At 40.8% G+C, this 21,548-nt stretch overlaps 1 protein-coding gene and 1 pseudogene across 2 annotated transcripts in view; both read right to left on the bottom strand.

Moving 5' to 3' along the window:
* The window catches only part of OTUD7A (OTU deubiquitinase 7A), a 187,757-nt gene that overhangs the window by 150,405 nt on the left and 15,804 nt on the right, over positions 1-21,548 (bottom strand). The window lies entirely within an intron of this gene.
* On the bottom strand, positions 14,524-14,650 carry LOC142205588 (U1 spliceosomal RNA; annotated as a pseudogene).

Below are 21,548 nucleotides of genomic sequence, written 5' to 3'. Positions count from 1 at the left end.
ATTTTTCTAGTGACATTAAAAACTGAAAGTTGTACATATGCTCAGTCCCTTCAGCAAAAGAATGAGTTCTTTAGGAAGCATTCTTGTATATCATTCGTGGGATGACTATCCCCCCCCCCCCCATATGCTTTATTCCCATGACCAACCTAAGAGTGCATTTTCCTTTTCAGATGCCAGATGTTAAGCACCCCACTTTGTGTTTTCCCCATGTGTAAGATTATGTAACGCAAGGCGATTTCATTCCCTTCAGAAGCTTCGTAAGGTCTTTCTCCAATATGAGATACTGCAAGTTGATAGCCTCTGCATTCAGGAATCCCATTTTACCCCCACCTCGCCACCTACATTTTTCTCTATACTTTTATAGGCCATACACCCAATCAATCTTAGAGCAAGAGAGTGGTGGTCTTGGAATTGTGTTCCCCTGCAGGTTAGTACTATGACATTAGACCCCCAAGGGAAGTATATTATTTTTCAATGTTACCTTTATGGACAACAACTAAGCCTCATCCACTTCAATACCCCCAGTAGCTTTTTTCACAAGCATTGTGCCAACGGTTCGAACAGTTAGATTTTTCTAAAATGGTCTGGTGCAGAGATTTTAATTTCACTGTTAATGCAAACCTAGACCACTCCTCCCATGAATTTAAAACAAACCTATTTGTAGATGACATTTTCCTCATCATCACAAAACCCCAGATCACGCTCCCAAACCGGATCAATACCCTTTCGCGGTTTGCACAACTATTAGGCCTTAAACTTAACACTTCCAAATCAGAAATATTAGAATGTAATGTCCCCTCAGCTACTAAAAAAGAAATAAATCACAGGCCTAAATTTTGGTTTTCAGACAAGATAAATATCTGCCCTACCTCCGAATAAATCCCTGAAGTCCCCCAAGTACCCATTTGAAATGGAACTATGTCATGTTGACCCCGAGGCTGCTCAAGGATCTTGTTACCTGGCATTGCCCCCACCCTCTCCTGGGTTGGTAGAATCCACTTAGTTAAAACAGTTTCTTTACCTCTAATTCACTACTACTTCCATACCCTTCTGACTCCAGTGACCTTTTCCTCCTTAGCCAGCCTACAGAGGAAAATCTTCAATTTTATATGGGCATATAAACAACTACGAATCCAGAGACAGACTATACATTATAAGAGACTTGGTGGCCTATCGGTGCTTAATAGAGATGAGCGAGTACTGTTCGAAACTGCTTAACCTTTATGAATATTATGTTGGTGTCAGGCTTTCACAACTCTGTGCCATCTATAATGAGACAAACTGCCCACAGTGGGTAGCCTTTGACCCTGGTTACCTCAGCCTCATTACAGGCTCTTCTGTGGACCCCACAATCAACCTCTCACCCAATCCCAATAATCACTAAAGTAACCAACTGCAACTATCCATTTTAGTTTTAGGTTATAAAGCCCAACCTCTCCACTGTTCTCTATTTCATAATCCTCGCTTCCCTTCTGCCTATCTCCCAAAGATTTTACTTGGGGAAGACGCGCAAGGTTCGGGAATCTCAATAACTTCCTCTGTGGCCAGTGGGTCTCCACCAAGGACTAGTTCATTCACACACACTTTCCAGTCCTCTTCAGAGGCTTTCAGGACTACTCCACTTCATATATTCACTCGCCCCACTTAACCCTGAGATCACGCCCACTAGCTGTGAAAGACTGTGCCTCTATTGGGCAGCTAACAGGTCCCCTTTCCTTTATATACAGTGTGATGAACTCTCTGCCCTCTGAGATCAAAGAAGACTATATGACAGCTTGGAAAAGGACCACCCTGACACCAGCTCATTGGACCAATTGTTGCAGAATCATTAGTAAGGGCAATTAGCAAGGCACCCTTATGGAGCCCTCCTTAAAAACTATTTGCTTCCCTCCAGACTACATGGCTTTCACCCTACGGTCTCACCCCTTTGTTTCAGGGCTGTAACACTTTGGGCGACACCCTCCATATTTAGTGGACTTGCACTCTGGCCCGTTGCTTCTGGATATCCATCCATAGGATGGTGCAATGACTCTTAGGACAATCAATCTCATTAACTGCTTTTGTTTTCTTACTCTCTCTCAAGCCGGCAACCCTCAGACACAACACAAATTTCTCTAGTATACACTAATGAAAGCAGGAATCCATATTGCTTCCAATTGGAAGAAACCAAGTGTTTCGTTGGTAGAAGTCACTGGACATGTTGACACAATCATGATATATATATATATATATATATATATATATATATGTTACCATTTCAGATACCAGGGCACATTTTGACAGGGAATGGTCTCTCAGGATGGATAGGTCCAATATCCCAAGCCTGTCATATTGTCTGTCTCCATGCTCTAACTTTGCTTTAAGTATCATTGGGATTGAGTGTTATTTTTTCCCTTAGGCAGGGTCTCTCTTTCCTCCCTCACCCATGTACTATAGCGCTGCTCATCCCTTTTCCATTCCCACTGTGTTTGTTACCATTTATTTATCGTGTTATCCCCATTATGTTATAGCACATTATTTTGGATTAGTACTTATAGTTTTGTATTATATTAAGTATATTTTACTCTCAGGAATGTATTCCTTGCTGTCCTTTTATTTGACTTTCTGTAGTATTTTTGCTATAAATTCAATAAATGCCTTTGAAACTAAGGGTCAGTTCACACGTGAAAACCGCCTAGCTTATTTGTGCGAGGTAAAAAACCTCGAGGAGTTTTTTTGACGCTGTTTTTTGCATTCCACGCGGTTTTTGACGAGGTTTTTGACGCGGTTTTCGCTAGGGTTTTTTTTTGTGTGCAAAAAAACGCGCGGTTTTTTACCGCGCGGTTTTCGCCTCCCATTCACTTCTATACAATTCTTCAGGCGTTTTCCGCCTGAAGAAAGGTCATGTCGCTTCTTCAGGCGGAAAACGCTAGGAGGAAAAAAAAAAGCTAGTGGTCTACATAGACCACCATGTTAAAGGAGAGGTTTTTGAAGCGAATTCCGCTGTCAAAAACCTCCCCTTTGCCCACGTGTGAACTAGCCCTAAGTAAAACAAACAATAATAGTAGTTTCGTTGTCATTTTAGATGTGAACTTCTTTGATTTTCTGCTGGGGGAAAACACAACCTAGTTTTAATGGTGTGATCTCAAAGGCATCGTCATGGAGTCTACCACCTCCTAAAAAGTCACCACCATGTTACAGAGTACATGACAGTGATAAACATACCTTTGTTGTGTGCATTCCTTTTGTAGGTTTGGAGAAAAATAACTTTGAAGTCTTATGCCTATGAGGCAGTTGGTGCACTGGAGGCGGGGCTTCTGCTTTGGAGACACTGCTCTTACTACTTATGTAGGATGGGTGATGTCATAGCAGCAGGAAGGTCAACTCTTACAGCACAGGGTGTAACAGACGGGAAATTGTAGGTACCTGAGCATCAAAAGCTATAGGAACACCCCTGGGTGCACCACCTGCCTCATTTGCATAACACGTCAAAGTTTTATCTCCAGTTCTACAAAAGTGGCATACATAACAGAGGTATATTGTTTATCACTGTAATACGCTCGGTAATATGGTAGGGGCAGTTGAATATACTTGTGTAGTCATTACATGAAAATCAAGTGAGAGTATCAGCTCCGAGACCACAGAGACACTGCAGGAACTTTTCTTGTAGAAACCACAAAAATACATTCACTGAAAATTCATAATACAAAAGGTGCAATGTACTTTCTTAGTGACTCATCATAATTTCCATCAATGGTAAAGGGTAAATGTTTAGCCTGGCCTTTAATGGAGTGAACTGGCATGCTGTTTGTCTATAATATGAAAAGCATGCATGTATGACTAACTCTAACCAAGTCTGCCTTTGTATCTTCAAGAAAACATTTCATATTCTATAATTATATTCACCCATGTAAATGGGGCTTGAAGAAATCCATGTTTGTGCCACCAAAGCAACCCTATACAGATAAATGAAACTGATCATACGTTGCAGAAGTTTCTGGCAAGCTTGATAAGTTTAATACCTCCTTAAAGGCTAAGACCTTACATAGTGAGTCACAGCCAAAAAGCCATTCAGAAAACAATGTAAAATCTGTAGGGGGGCCTCTACCTACATTATGGCATTTAGAATAGTGGTATGTGGCAGAGGGACCTTTGGGTCCCTCTCAGGTTTCAGGGCCTGCACTCCCTAAAGAACCCCCTCCCCCTCCCCGTAGCTAACAGGGCAGTGATTGATATTTCGAATTAGCCACTTCAGTTATAATTGGGCGGTCTGTACCCACCAACCAATCAAGACAATTGAAGAGGTGGTACAGCCACCACCGCTCCCTAAATACAGCTTTCTCCAGCACCGATCATTAACAATCCCACTGTGGCACAGTGATTGGTTTTGTACCCAGGGACGCTAGGTTTCAGGTGTTTTGCAGGCTGATAACCTATCCACAGGATAGGTCATTAGGACTTGATCAGTGGGAAGTTCAACACCTGAACCCCATATTGATCAGCTTATCATACTGCTACCAGGCACTAGAAACTATACTAATGGACAGAGTCAAAGCAGCTCTGCTCCTATTCAGGCAATAGGAGCAAAGCTGCAGTACCATGGCACCACCACCATACAGTGGAAATAGGATAAACTTCTTCTGACCCATACATCGCATAGATAATTATAAAAAAAGATGCATGGGTGAGCTAGAAAACCCCTTTAAGAGGCTACTGTCTGTGGTCCGTATCACAAAACTCATAAAACATCAAAACTTCTACTTGTAAGGCCATCTTTATATTGCCCTTTGTATACTGCACTATTAGTTCTATAAAACAAACAGACACTATTATTATTATTAGTACTAGTAAATGGGGTCTCAAATCCAACGTATCCTGCTCTGCACTATGGTTTCTGTTATATATAATGGAAACCATAATGTAGATGAACACAGAGCCTTTATGTAAGATAGATGGAGAAACATAGTACTGGATTTTAACATTGCTCCATTCTACAGCTTTGAACCACTACTCCCTACAGCAGGGGTACAGCTGTTATTGAAAATATATTAGGGAATTACAGATATATAGCTGTTTACTTCTAAGGTAGTCATAGATCAAATGTATACATTCAGGTCTGTATTGAGCAGAAACAGCATGGCTTCATGTTGACAAGGACAATAGAATTGAGGAACAAAGACAAGCTCCAGGCTTACAAAGGTTTCTGTGAGAGTATGTGTGACTGCAATATCCCCTAGTACCATTAGTTTCTAGTATTTTATTTTAGTAATAATTTTTATTGGTTTCAGCCAATTACGTACCACCAATGTATTCATTTAAAATATTTTTTTTTTGTTAGCAGGGTTTCTCAATATTTCCCGCCCAAGTTCTCCGTACTCAGATAAAAGTACCCCCAAGGATATAATGATATTCTGCGCTGCATAAGAGGAGGACAGTGCTAGTACCCCCTAGACCTAGAGACATGCTGTGTTACTCCAGGCATACATATACCACCGACTGGAAACTAGATTCCACAGTATATAGGCAAAAAAATTTAAAATCTATAAAACCACTGAGTGCAAAATGCTAGATCTTATGTCGGACCAGAACCTGATAATCTACTGTTATGTTTGGAGGCAAATAACCTTATTGACAGATGTAAGAAAAAAAAACTTGCAGTGTCAAAGCGATCATGATACAATCAGGTCATGCTTAGCCGCACATGAGCCAGTTCTTTAGAAAATTAACATTGTCCCAGCTGTTGGTAGCTCATCGCACACACATCAAGTGCGCCTCCAGCCACCGAGAACTGCTTTTGAAGTCGCTGTTTGCAAGCCCCAGGTTGTCTCACTTCTGGACTCAAAGCCTATAGAAAGAGCTGCTGTCAAAACTCAACGGCTGTCATATTTTATAACGTCAGAAAATATTTCCAGACTTTAATCAACATCTAAAATTCAGCAAAGACGGGTAAGAGCAGAAAGTCCAGTTGTGAGAAGAGAGAAGAGTCAGAAAGTTACTGGCATTTAGCCATGTGCATCACCTTTTCCAGCTGTCCTATTTCCATTTCATTAATCTCTATGATAAGAATGTCATCATTACTCACTGACACAGTTAACCATAGTGTTTGTAGCTAGATACTTCTCAACTAGTGCATAATATTGCTATAATAAACATTTCCACTTCTACTTCAGCGTACATGTACAAGTGCTCAAACCACCATTGTTTTTTCCTTCCTCTATGATCTGTCATCTCTATTAAGATACTTATTTTAGTAAATACAATTATTTTCCTTTACCTGACATTTCTGGAACATCTGACCTTACGATATTGTGCCCTTCCACTGATATATATAGTTACATAGTAGATAAGGTTGGACAAACACACTAGTCCATCAAGTCCAACCTATAACCCTACAATCCCCTACAGTGTTGATCCAGGGGAAGGCAACCCCCCCCCCCCCCCCCCATGAGGCTCATGCCAATTGCTCCATTTCAGGGGGAAAAAAATCCTTCCCAACTCCAATCTGGCATACTTTCCTGTGGAACAATAAATGGAACCACAAAAATAAATACTGAAAGAAATAATCCACACATAATTGGGTATATATTTGCATTTTCCCTATTTAAGGCGGTAGATAAAACTGCACAAACTAGTGATTGAACACAATGATGATGAAAAACATGCACTAGACCAGGGGTAGGGAACCTTTGGCTCTCCAGCTGCTGTGAAACTACAACTCCCATCATGCTCCATTCACTTCCATGGGAGTTCCTAGAACAGCAGAGCCAGTATGCATGCTGGGAGTTGTAGTTTTGCAACAGCTGGAGAGCCGTACGTTCCCTACCCCTGCACTAGACAAACACCGCCATAAACAAAGACATCCAATTATACCCTATGGCTCTCAAGCACACAGTGTATTTATGAATCCACCAGGACTAAAATGCAGTCAAAACCATGAACTGCAATTTAGTGAAAGCAGTGAGTTCAGAATGTAAATATGTGAAAAGTCAGGTACATAGCAAAGGTCAAGGTAAAAAAATACCAAGCTTAAAGGAACACATAATTTGAAAGTTATAAATATAAGCCAAAATGAAGATCCAGGTACCAAGAAGTGAAGATGGGCACATGGATGTAGCTATAGGGGATGCAGTAGTTGCGGGTCCTTGAACCTGAAGAGGCCCGAGATGTCCCTGATGCTTAAAATATACAACTATACTAAATGGCACAAGCTAGGTAGGACTTGATGGACTAATGTCTTTATCCAACCTCATCTACTATGTAACTATGTAGGTAAGAGTCCCAATAGAGATTTTGCAGTGAGGGTCAGGAGGTTAAAGTTACACTTCTGGATGGGAATGATACTGTATAGAATATGGGAAGGTGGTATTTCTCTGGTCTTCCAATCTTATTTAAATAAAGTTATCCAATCTTATACAAGTACATTCTTAGTCAATGAAATAAAATCCAACCTTCTAATATACGTTGTGTTTCAATTCTTCAGTTGCTCACTATTTTAAAGGAATTACTTCTTAGCCATACTAGTTTGAGGCAGCAAACCCTGTACATAGCAAGTCATGTTTTTAGCTAAGAGCATATACCGAAGTCTAGTCTGGGCATCGTCCTGTTATTTATATAGATCGGTAGATGAGCAGATCTCTCTGGTACTTTGCAACAATGTATCAGGTTGTAATATAAGTGTCACGGGATGGTTAGAGTCTATACTATAGGCAATGTGTAATATATATTTCATGTGGAATGTATTCTCTAACCTGTTGTAAACATCAGTGTGTAGTTGGCTGATTCGGGTCTAGTGTGTTAGCACATTGTATGCAAATCCCTCTAACTAGTGAGGATCAGTGAGGACAATGGGTGGAGATAATCTGATCCGTGTCTCCAAGAAGATGTTGGACTGTGCATTGTTCAAAAGAGACAGGGAGTCTGCTCTCCTTGGCATAGGTGAGGGGGGAAGGATCTGTGACTCAGCCCTTCCCACCCCCAGGTATAGGAAGTAACAGTTTAGTATATAGATGTAGCTAGGAGTTAGTATGGGTTAGCCGGCCTGTGCACAGCTCTGCAGAGAGCCAGGATATAGTTACAGGACCAAGGAACCAAAGTTATCATTGGATTGTGACTTCTGTGGACTTATTGTTTTTACGGTTGATGTGACCGCCGCCGGCTACTAACTTTGTGGATTACAATAAATTGCTGTTGTCTCCCGACCTCTTGCGTCCGTGTTGATTCAAAAGACCATCCGGAGGAAGACGTATACCTTTGCTCCGTGACAACTGGTTGGCAGCGGTGGGATCAACAGCGGACAGCGAGATGGACTACAGCAGCCCAGCGATTAATGGAGCCACAACCTCAGAATACAGGAACTGGACTATGGCAAGTCTAAAATTAAGGGCCCGGGAACTAAACCTGAGTTACCAGGGAAGAACGAAAGAGCAACTGATCGAGGCACTGGAGGAGATGACCCTGCAAAGCGACCATGAGGAGGGCTGCCCCCAGGAGACTGGAGAGATACAGGAGTGGCAGGTACAGACCCAAAAGAGCAGATGGGTTGTTTTGTATGAGGAGGAATTGGCAGTGCTGGGGCTAGAAGCAACTGCAGAGCAAAGGAGTAGAGCATTACAGAGGGCTCAGGAAACGGAGAAGGAGGAACAGAGAATGGCGCATGAAAAGGAAAGAATGGCGCATGAAATGCGAATGGCTGAGATAACTACGCGGAATTATAATCAAACGCCGACCCCCAGCCCAACAGTGAGAGAACCACCATATGTCTCCCATAAACACTTCAAGACCTTTGAGGAAGCGGCTGGGGATGTTGATGGATATTTTCAGGACTTCGAACACCAGTGCCGCCTGATGGAAGTCCCAGAGAAGGATTGGGTCCGGTATCTGGTGGGACACCTACGAGATGGGGCTGCGGAAGCTCTCAGAGCCATGGACCCTAGTGATCAGCGGGACTATGAGGCCATTAAAAGAGCGGTGCAGAAGTATTATGCAGTCACTCCAGAGACCTACCGAGTTCAGTTCCGCTCTTTGTCTTACAATGGGGGAAGCTCCTTCCACATGTTCGCCCACAAGTTGAAGCAAGCATGCAAGCGCTGGCTAGAAGGAGAGGAGGCTGTCACAGTCGATAAGATCCTCCAAGTCATACTTAAGGAACAGTTCTTTTCCCAGTGCCCCGCTGAGATCCGTGAGTGGGTGCTGGAAAGGAACCCAGCCACAGTTGAGCAAGCTGCTTCTCTTGCAGATGAGGGCCTGACCATCAAGCCGCAGTGGAAGAGGTTGTTTGCAGAGGAGCGGAAAACTACCACAGTCCGCCAGACACCCTTCAGCCAGCCACCCACCTTTCGTGTCCGGCCTCAGGATTACAATTCCCCCTCTACCCCTGCCCCAGCCCATCGGCCTCCAGCTATGAACAACCCTGTCCCTAGACAACGACCTACTGGAAGAATGCTAGAGCGCAGATGTTTTGGGTGCGGGCGGCCTGGACATTTGCAAGCTAGTTGCCCTGCTAACATGGGGGCACGGGCCACCGTGGAATCCCGGCCTATTCACTACCTGGGAACCACTCCTAGGACAGAAAGTTTGGCCCCATTTCCAGATGACTCCATGAATGACACATCTGTTCCACCTCCAGGGGTCTATGGGATTCAGCCTTCCGCCACACATCCCGCAAACCTTCAGAGGAAGCACTTGCAGGAGGTCCTACTGGATGGCCGAACAGTTGTTGGATTCCGGGACTCGGGAGCTTTCCTAACGGTAGCGGACCCCCGAGTTGTGCGACCCGAGGCCCTAGAGGAGGGCCCTGGCATTTCTATCAAGTTGGCAGGGGGTACTCAAAGACGTATTCCTAAAGCTACCGTGGAACTCGACTATGGTTATGGACCAAAACGATGCACAATTGGTGTGATGAGCGGGCTGCCGGCCGATGTTCTGTTAGGCAACGATGTTGGAAATCTACAGTGCCACTTTGTGGGAGCAGTGACCCGAAGCCAAGCTCAGGGAGAAGCCAACATGGATCCACCGGATTTTCTGCCAGATGCCAGCCCTTCAAACCTACAACTTTACCATTCAGTACCGCCGAGGGAACCAACACCAGAACACAGATGGGTTATCCCGGCAGGAGGAAATATGAGCTATAGAGACTGATGTGCATTCCCCAATTTACCTGTGTAGGCCAATTGTGTCATGCACATGTTTTGAGAGGGGGAGGGGTTGTCACGGGATGGTTAGAGTCTATACTATAGGCAATGTGTAATATATATTTCATGTGGAATGTATTCTCTAACCTGTTGTAAACATCAGTGTGTAGTTGGCTGATTCGGGTCTAGTGTGTTAGCACATTGTATGCAAATCCCTCTAACTAGTGAGGATCAGTGAGGACAATGGGTGGAGATAATCTGGTCTCCAAGAAGATGTTGGACTGTGCATTGTTCAAAAGAGACAGGGAGTCTGCTCTCCTTGGCATAGGTGAGGGGGGAAGGATCTGTGACTCAGCCCTTCCCACCCCCAGGTATAGGAAGTAACAGTTTAGTATATAGATGTAGCTAGGAGTTAGTATGGGTTAGCCGGCCTGTGCACAGCTCTGCAGAGAGCCAGGATATAGTTACAGGACCAAGGAACCAAAGTTATCATTGGATTGTGACTTCTGTGGACTTATTGTTTTTACGGTTGATGTGACCGCCGCCGGCTACTAACTTTGTGGATTACAATAAATTGCTGTTGTCTCCCGACCTCTTGCGTCCGTGTTGATTCAAAAGACCATCCGGAGGAAGACGTATACCTTTGCTCCGTGACAATAAGCTACACATGTATGTACTCTATTGAGCAGGACTAAATATACTGTATATATATTGGTTTGCTGCCTATGAATGTAACCACATATGTTCGCTTACAGCTACGGTATTATATATCTTGAAAATGAGAATATATTTTATTTCAATCCCTTAAATTCTGAAACTCTGATTCACACAGTGATTAAGTGTTATTAAGATAAAACCAGAAAACCTCTATAATGTAAATTATGCTAAGCCCTTCCAAGCATAAACTAGCTACTTACAGGAAGCAGTACAATACACTTGACTACACAGCAAATAGTAGCAAAGACAAGTGTCATCTGAGTAGTGAATGTAGAACCAAAACAGGCCAAGACTTGTTATAACTACACCTACATTACTTAATCAGGACTCCCATAGAGACTGGGCCAGTGCCTACAAGTATACGGGCAGATTTACTAGTTTACAGATTTAGTTCAGACTGTCTAAAGAAGTGGCAGATTTATCACAGTGGCTAATGCTGGATCCAAGTTTATACCACTTAGGGCTCGTTCACATCTGCGCCCGGGACTCCGTTATGCAGGTTTCCATTTCCTGCAAAAAATAGGGCAGGAGACGGAAACCTGCCAGCATCTTTCAAACCCATTCATTTGAATGGGTTTAAAAAGTGTCCAGCCGTGAGCGCCGGTGAGCGTTTTATGCTCACTGCGGCTAAACCGTTTTTTTTAACCGGACACAGAGTCGGACATGCAGTACTCTGTGTCCGGTTTTTTAAAAAAACCGGTTTCGCCGCAGAGAGCATAAAATGCTCACTGGCACTCACTGCCGTACCCGGCATGACAGGTTTCAGTGCATGCAGAAGACGGAAACCTGATAACGGAGACCTGAATGCTGGTGTGAACTCAGCGTATCTGTGGCAGAAGCACATCTCTAGACAAGCTGCTATTAGAAAGCCAGGCCCCCTTGCCACTAAGCTACAACTCCCCTTCATTAGACGTGTTAGAAAAAAAATGACACCAATAAAAACTGTGATGCAATTTTCAATTAGGAAATTCCTCCATTGGTTTGATCTCGGCCATCTTCTTGAAAGGTAGTTGGGCAGCGGTCATCAATTGGTGATGCTACTGCCAGTCGTATGCTTTCACTGCAGTGTCCAAGTAAAAGAATGACAAGATCAACCAGAACTCATACAGAAGAGAGCACCCCAAAAGCCCCGCCATCTTTCCATGCCAGTTTGTCGTAAGCATAAACATTTCTATTACATCAAAACCATTTACCATGCTATAATACTTTTTTTCTTCCCCTATAGCAATTGCACTAGAAGGAGGTAAAATATTAATGTAATCTTACAAATGGCAGGTTTTGTAATGAATCCATCAGCAAAATCCATAAGATTTTTTCAAGACTCAAAATTTAAAAAAAAAAAAAAAAAAAAAACACGTTTTCAAGCAACACCACCAATTTATTTATTTATTTTTTTTAACAATAGTGATGTTTTGGAAAAAAAAAATCACGTGTCTAGCATTAAGGCTCCGTTCTCAGGGAGTAATGCGCCGCTGATTTAGACACGTATACACGTGTCAGAGCTTGGCGCTTCAAAACAGATCCCATTGATTTCAATGGGTGCTGGCTTACGTGCGTAACACATTGAAATCAATGGGCTACAAAGCCTCCCATTGATTTCAATGTGTTACGTGCGTAAGCCGGCACCCATTGAAATCAATGGGATCTGTTTTGAAGCGCCAAGCTCTGACATGTGTATACGTGTCTAAATGAGTGGCACAAATACTCCGTGAGAATGGAGCCTTAGGGTCATACCACTATTTACACATCTACATTTACAATGTTATGTCAAGATTGCAACAGTTTCCTATGGCTTGGTTAACGCTTCCTTTTTACTATATATAGAAGCGAGACTCTTACATGTGAGAGACACACAATACACCACAGTCAACACAATAGTGAGATACTACGTCTATACAGAACTAGATTCAATCTAGAGAAGCCAATCTCGCTGCTTAAGAGCGCAATAGGACAGACAAAAGAAAAGCCACAAGTTTAGTTTCCTGTAGCAACAAGGGACTGCAATGGAAACAGAGGTGACTATTTTATACATCCATCCCAAGGCATGAAACATCTGTCAGTACAATTCCAACTCATCAGAAAGTTTTTTGTTATACAGAAAAGCGATTAATGAAAATATGTTAAAAAAAAAAAACAAACAACCCCCAAAACACATATTTTCATTTTCCACAATATCCAAACGATATGCTCATACCCAACCACCCAAACCAAGGAGAGGAGGATGAAAGCAAGGAAGTCATAAAAAAGTTACAAACTCCATTATTTTAAATATTATACAACTATCAGTATATTATATGGATGGCTCATTACGTATTTACTATCTTAGGAATTCAATAGTTTTTTCCTGAATTAGAGGCACTGTGTCTTCACCCAACCTTATCTACTATGTAACTTGATATGACTGGGGCAGCATCAGTGAAGGTAAGCATACCAATAATCCACAGCAGTTACAAAAAGTTAGTATATACCTAGTCCAAATTATTAATGAAGAAATAAAGAATGAGTTTTGAAAGATTGAATGGAGATTTAAAAAAAAAAAAAAAATCTTCATGAAGAAACTCTAGCGACCACTAATTTTAAAACTATTGAATAACTGTATGATGTGTTAGGGCTTTGCAACCTCTAGGTCAAAATCCATTAAAATGGAAATATAATAAAGTAGGATAAAATATCATCCTCCTTGCTAGTAAAATGTGGAAGAATAGCCGTCCACAACACATGTTCCTTACATTAAATAGAACACTAGTCCAACAGAGAAAGCTGTACAGGTGTCATTTTTCATTTTCACCTAGGTCAGGTTTTCTTAAAGTACTAGTAAATGTTATTCATTTTTACACAGCTTTAAAAAGAAAAAAATTATTTACTCATACAACATAGCGACACTTAAAATTATTATATCGATGAATTCTGCAACGCTGGAACAATTCTGAATTTCAGAATAAAGCCTCTATACCTTTGGTGCGGCTCAGACATTTCCATTGCTGGAAATTTATTTCTATGCACACTGGTACTGATCTGAATAGACCTTTGCTGAGAATGCTTTCATGTTCTTTAGGGTCTATTCAGGGGTACAGAGAGTGCAGTCAGACCTGGGGGCCCATACGTAATGGCATCAGTATTGAGGTTGCAGTAGTCACAGCTATTACCTGACCCATAAGCCAAAGGGACCCACTGGTTACCCTTACCACACTAAGGTTGTTTAAGCTTCTTTGATTTCTTTTCGGATTTCCAGGGGCATGGCTATAGGGGATTCAGTGGCTGCAAGCACTATTGACCCTGAATCCTGGGGTACCCAAAGTAATCCTCTGCCGTATAAAACATATCACTATTCTAAAAAGGTACAAAGTAGGAAAAAGGGCCCATTACAAATTTTGTACTGGGTTAAATGGGGCCCAGGTCACTCCTCTGGGTCTATTCAAATCAGGAAAAATGGAGAGATCAATTCACCAACCTTTACAAATGTTAAAGGGGTTTTTCCATTAGCATCACTTATCCCTTATCCACAGGAGTGGGTCTTATCCCCCTTGTTTGATCCACTTCTACGAGATTGACAAAGAAGTCCCATAGAAGTGAATAAAGCGGTGATTACATGAGTGCGCTACCACTCCATTCACACTAAAGACTCAAGCACCCTATTCTCATGATCACTGAGGGTTTAAGCAGTCAGGATTCCAGAAATCAAATACCTTTCCTTTTTCATGGGAAAGTGCAAATACAGCCCCTCACTGCCTTAAATTATGCAATTTTCCCTACATTTGGGGAAATCGCAGAGGTCAGTCCAGCCAAAGTGCAATGACTGGAATTTTCCCCTGCCAAGTAAGTATCCAGCAATCAGACTCCAATGCCATAATTATTAGATAATATATAATTATGATATATAATTCTCATAATAATTACTTGTGACAATCATTAACAGCCCATTACATGCCATCAAGTACACAGTAGGAAGTGCTATTATTTTCTCTTTAAGATGGTAGTGGACCTTCTTGCTTGCAGTGTACTTGCGCAGTTGATATTCTGCCGTATTATTGTCAATGTATAACCAGGCATATACTGTAATAGTAAATTAACCAAACAAAGGATAATCAATTGCACATCAAAACCAAAAAACCATGAGGCCACCAGGAACCCAAAAGATGAAAACTTATAACCAATAAAGTATTTCTAAAGAAAAATAAGTCATTCCAGAGACATTTATTAATTAAACCAAGTTGGACACAAGACACCCAATAAAAATACCTATTACGGTAAAGGCGCCATGTAGCAAGCCTAAAAACACTGAGGAAAAGACTTCGGGGAATCCCCGAGTGCAGATGTGAACTGGGCCTAAGCATGCTTTAGCAATGTATATTTACAGGGTCACAAAGCCACATACATTGACCAAGCATGCCATTTTGATCAGGAATGAGCAAAGCTCTAATGCATAATGCAATAATAAGATATATTGAGTATGCAGGAGTTCCAACATGTCTGGCAATGACATACATATATCCCATAGAAACAAATGATCAGAGTTGCCTTGCAGCGACTTTAGTCCTTTCTTCACACTGAATTTATCCCGCACTCCCAGAAGAAGTAGTTGTCGCCATCAGTGCATAGGTAACTTAAGCTTCTATGTGTCAATAAGAATCCATTGTGAAAACAGTGGAGGAGCTCCAGGTAAAAGATTCTGCAGCGTTCGGATCTTCCCATTATAGAAATATTATTTATTTAAAAATAATGCATTATTTATAAAGCCCTTTTCAAAGGACTGGGATACAAATAATTACTAAGGGAAGCAATTACTCCAGCAAGCAATTGTCTTCTGAGGGTTAATAGCAAAATTGCCACTTACAGAGTTTTACAGCATGAAATTGGCAATCCAAGTGAACAGCAAATATTTCACTTAAGTAGCTGCTTTACTGGCTCATGTAACCCCTTCTATAACCTTGAGTCTATAGATGAGAATGAATTATGGCTCGGCTGCAATAACTCTGCTGTTCTCTGTGCCCGCTACAATAGTGTCTCTAAACAATGAGCAGCAATATATTATATTATATATATATGAAGGCCATGCGGCCATATCTTTTCATAGTCTGCAGCTATAGAGCACTTTATATACACTTTATGCAGTATTATGTTACAAATGTTTCAGACATTTTGAATTTTTAAACACTTTGTCAAGCAGAAGATTTCTAATGGAAGCTTAAAGCATACCTTTCACTCCAATTGATTTTTTCAGGATAAGCGGTTATGTGTGTGCACAGAAGGAGTAACACTATTTCTGGTTTGTAATAGAGTACATCTTATTCTACATTTCTAAGCAGTTTCTCCATCTGCATACTGATGGGTAGAAACTAGCTGCCATACACTGCACACGTTCACTACAGGAGAAGCAGCTTTATAACAGTGTAACATCTTTGCCTGTTCAGGACTTTCCGCCATCATCCGGTTGCATGCTTCAGTGCAGGAGACGCATTCACTTGTGATCATTTGCACCTGTTGTAGTAGCACAGCTGAGGATCCATTGCTGGGTGTCAGTCCAGCCAGTGCTTTTGTTCCTTTGGCTACTAGGGAGTTAACTTAGTGATTTTGATGGGCATTCCTCCTTTAACCCCTTCCCGACATCCACCGTACTAGTACCACTAGTGAGAAAAAGACCTGTACTGATGTGAATAAAGCACTTTGCTTGTTATATAGAGCTGATATTTAACCCCAGCATCAGCCTAAGGCTCTATTTAGACACGTTTTTTACATCCCTTTAAAGAATGCAAAAAATGGACACTAAGAGATGGCCATCCATTTACATAGACAACAAAAAACTTAGTAGAGCATACTTTTGTGTCCGTCCTACAGCAACGGATCCATTTTTTTTTTTGCTTTTTTTTAACATCGATGTCTATGTAAATGGGTGACCATCTGTTTGTGACTGTTTTTGCATCAATTTTTTTGCATCCATTAAAACATGATCTGAATAGAGCCTACGGTTGTATTTCTTCTCCTGCTTATTCCGCCTTCCTCCATAGTTTTCTATAGACACGTGTTATCTGAGTTATGTTACTGGCAATCTTTAGAGGGTAGTTTTGTCAGAAAATCGCCTATGCAATTTTTTTTTTTTAAGTATGCTATTTATTAATGCAAAGTGTAAACAACCATGCCTATTTAAGGATCTACAATGCCCCTAAAATGCCCCTATTTTACATAGAGAAGGTTAACTCTTCCTAGCACCTGCAATTACCAACAATACCAATTTTTTCTCAGTCACATAGCTTATATCACTGTTAATAAACTTTATTTTCTGGGTTTGTTTTAGCAGACCTGAAAGCGGTCTGATTGTTTGGTGCACCCGGGAAGTGTCGCCTGTGATCTCAGTATACAAAGACCAGCAAAATATCTGTAGACATAAGCAGCTGTGGTTTGAATTCAGTGTTCAACAGCACCACCATAGACATTTTTGTGTCCTGTACACCTGATGATTTTCACCAAAATTGGTGCCCTTAAACTTGCATTCCACTTATACAGTAATTTGAGGGGCCATAGTTTTTTTTTTTGTTTTTTTTTTTTTTGGGGGGGGGGGCTATGTTTTGAAGAAATGTGCTTCTGTGCCTCAAGCTTTGACTTTTGACCACAGCTACTACTGTCTGCAGAAGTCAGTTTTACATCTTGAAATGGGACCGCAGATCCAGTAGATCTTAACACACCAACTCATGTCACAAACATGCCTGCCTGGCACAAAGAAACAATTACCCCTCTTTTAAGTTTTACATATCATACCTCTATAACAAGATTTTTAGAATAGCATGGGCAATAAAGTTTAGTAAATAGTGATGTAAGCTATGTAACTAAGAAAAAAAATGGGGGAAATACTGATAATGGTAAATCTATCAGGAAGAGCCCGTGCACACGGAGTAAATGTGTGCTCATTTTTGCACAAAACACATGTAAAGAATACACGTGTAAAAATCAGACTCCCATTGAGTTCTATGACATATTTTACACGTGTAAAAAATGTGCCAAAAAACGCGCGTTTTTACTCTATGTGCACGGCCTTGAAGAGTTAGACCTGCCTAACTAAAAATAGGGGTGTTCTATCTGTACAACCCCTTACTGTTTGTTCAGAGTCATCTAAAACACAAAATTTCTATATAAAAGTATAAACAAACCCATAAGGGTTTTTTAAATCTTTGAAATAATTAATGAAGCACTCCTTGAATGTTTTGCCTATATATGGCACCATAGGTACAGTACAATAATTTAGAATCTTTTTTGTATACCTGTTTTATTTGATGTTTCATTTATGGGTTGTGTATCATCTTTGCTCCTTTTTCCAATCTGACATGATTCCTTAATGCACCCTATATTTACCATTATGCCTCTTCCTTGTTACAGATCATGCAAAGTACCATCACACTGCATTTGCTTTGAGTCTATGTGAGGGCACCAATGTCTCTGATTTAAAGGGGTTGTCCCATCACAAGGATCCTATCTATACTGCTTGTTAATGTGAATGTAAGACTTTTCCTAAATACATTGCTTCAGCAAAACTGCTTTGTTTGTCCACTATAACACTTTATTAATTTTTTTGGGACACATCCCTTGACTTATCTGGTCATAAATCAAGTGATGTATCTGCTGCTCTGAGGGGGGAGGGAGGAGGGGCTAAGTGCACGGGAGCGAGCCTGGAGGGGGGGGTAGTTTACCCTATGGGGGAAGGGGCCGTCAATACAGACCCGGCATCCGCTGTAATAAAGAGGCAGATGCCGGGGAGGGTTAGACGCCAGCACAGATGCCAGCAACATCGCTATGCTTCTGCCCTGCATGAAGCCAGCAGCAGCAGGAGCGATGCTCCTGGGCGGAGGGGCGGAATAACAGCATCGCTCCTGCTGCTGCTGGCTTCATGCAGGGCAGAAGCATAGCGATGTTGCTGGCATCTGTGCCGGCGTCTGTGAATCTGTTCCGGCGTCTACACTCCCCGGCGTCGGCCTCTCTATTACAGCGGATGCCGGGTCTGTATTCACATATGCAAAGCCAAGCAGCAAGATGCCGCTAGCCCTGCGTGCACGCTCATAGACCAGTCTAGCCTTCACAATGTGAATACAGACCCGGCATCCGCTGTAATAGAGAGAGGCGAATGTCGGGTCTGTATTCGCATTGTGAAGGCTAGACTGGTCTATGAGCGCGCATGCAGGGCCAGCGGCTGGCTGAAAGCTCATTAGCATATTAATAAAACGGACTTATTCAGAAACCACTGAGTCAATTTACATACTAAAGGTAGGTGTGAAATAGCATTTCTAAAGCCTGTGCAAGGATGTGATTAGTTAAAAATGACTTTTCCCAGTGATAGAGCCCCTTTAATGCAAGTGAATGGATTTTACTATTCACTGAAATACATTAGTATTGCAGCGAATAGTATGAGTGATCAGAGCCTCTAAGGTTCAAGGATAAAACAAAACAAAAAACAAAAATACAAAAGTTCAAATCCCCCCCTTTCCCTAGATCATATATAAAAGCAAAAGTAAACAAACACAAAAATGACAAAACTATTAAAATAATAAGATATTGATCCCAAAGGGTGAATGGTTTAGCAGATGAAAAAAGAAATATATATATATATAGCTAATTACTGATATTTTTTTTTTACTTTGCATTCTAATAAAAAAAAAAAAAAAGAATAAAAAGTGATCAAACCATCAGATCCTTCCCCAAATGGAATTAGTAAAAACAGAATTTTGCCCCACATAAAAAATACGTCATAATCAACTCCATACTGGAAAATATGAAAAAGTTGCAGGTGTCAGAACTTGGCGACACAAATTTATTTTCTATTTTACAAAGTTTTTAAAAAATTTTTTTTAAAAGGTGTAAAAACATATTATATAACTCTGGTGTCAACATATTCATACTGACACACAGAATACAGGTAACATGTCATTTTTACCACACAGTGAACACCCTAAAAATGAAACCCATATGAAGTTGGCGCAAATGCGTTTTTTTTCCAATTCTATCTCATTCTGAATTTTTTTTTCCAGCTTCCTAGTACATTGTACGGGATACTGAATGGTACAAAGTACAATTTGTCTCCTAAACAATTAGCCATCATGTAGCCAAAAAATAAATAAATGATGGCTCTTGGAAGGTGGGGAGGAAAAAACAGATACGCAAAAGCAATAAATTAGCTTAGTCTTTAAGGGGTTAAACCGAATACCAAATGAAACATGTTGAGAGGATTGCTGTTTGTTAAAAAACCTTATGGGAACATACAGGAACCTATTTATATAGTAAATCTGTAATGCTATGCAGTTATTTTAATTGCTTTCCACATAAATATGAGGATTCTTTAGGAGGAAATTTTAACCCAGAAGTATTTGTAGTACTTACAGTTTGTTAATATTGTTAATGAGTGTATAGAGATTAAAGGAGTTGTCAAGCCTTATGAAAATAACAGTTATTAAATATAAACTGAAGTCTTGTGCAACATACTTTGTATTTCAACGAGGTTTCCGAAAGTCTAAGCTTGCTGTAAGTAAAGGAAAATATTCCTGTTTCTGCATAGGTTAGGATTGGATTTCAACCTAGAAATGTATGTTAGTCACAACATCTTTCATATTATAAACCCCTCACTAACTTGACTGATACACTGTAACAAACTCTATATACAAGTGCAAGACAAGGCCAGTACAATTTTTATCACCATACAAACACAAGGGAATGGCTGTTGGAAGGGTCTGGTCTCCTACTGCCTTTCTCCTGATTGTCAATGCAAACATGGATACCTTGATTCACAAGAAAATTACAGGAATTATAACAAAGAAAATCAAAAAGTATATTCAAAAGTTGAAGAGTTTTGCATTTTCCAACTATTTAAGAGTCAAAACCTAAGAGTGTTCATATATTCTTAAGTGTCATGTCTATGTGAAACTTTTCCTATAAGCCTAGCTATTTGGGCTCCAGATTTTTGCTTCCTTCAGATTGTGACACCAGAATAAGCCATTCCTGTCAGTCATATTATCTTGCAGTTCTGTCTGCCAGCCAAGTTCAAAATATACAACCCATCACTATGAGATCTCGGCACCGCCATGCACCACATTATGCTTAAAGATTACTTGAACTAAATCTCCAGTCTCTTCCTTGTGCAGAGCTCTGTACTACTGTATAAGAAGTGATAGAGAACATATATTTACAGTAAGATCTTGTAGACTATTAGTGCTGTGAACCAACATGTAGTAATGTAAGATATCATAAATATGAATGCATATCATATATTTACAATAGCAATCTGCATCCTATGACTCTCCTATTGAGGAACATTGAGTCCAGTAGAGTAACAAGAAACCACAGAGCGCCATAGAAAAACTTTAATTGAGACTCCAGTCCTTCATTTACCACCTTTAATAGCAAAATTCTGAACATGAAAGCTTAAATTCATTTTTGTCTTTCTAAAACACATGAATAAGAGAAAAAGTGATGTCACTGTACAGTGAAGTTACAATAGTAGGGTGATGCACAGTAATGTCACAATACATGGATAATGCATCCATGATATAGAATATAAAACACAAAAAAGTCAACTGTAACCTAACAGCATATTAAAAAAACAAAAAACAAAACACAACATGTCATATGCAGGTACAGCATAATAAGTATGTGATGTCATAGTGCAAGGATTAAAGAGGACCTTTCCCCTCCTGAGGCACATGTGGTTTTATATAGCTCTAGAAAGCCAACAGTGCACTGAATTCA

The sequence above is a fragment of the Leptodactylus fuscus genome, chromosome 5, assembly GCF_031893055.1.
Source record: "Leptodactylus fuscus isolate aLepFus1 chromosome 5, aLepFus1.hap2, whole genome shotgun sequence".
Lineage (NCBI taxonomy): Eukaryota > Metazoa > Chordata > Amphibia > Anura > Leptodactylidae > Leptodactylus > Leptodactylus fuscus.
Note: the sequence above shows the minus strand (reverse complement) of the source record. Positions and strands in the feature narration are given on the sequence as shown.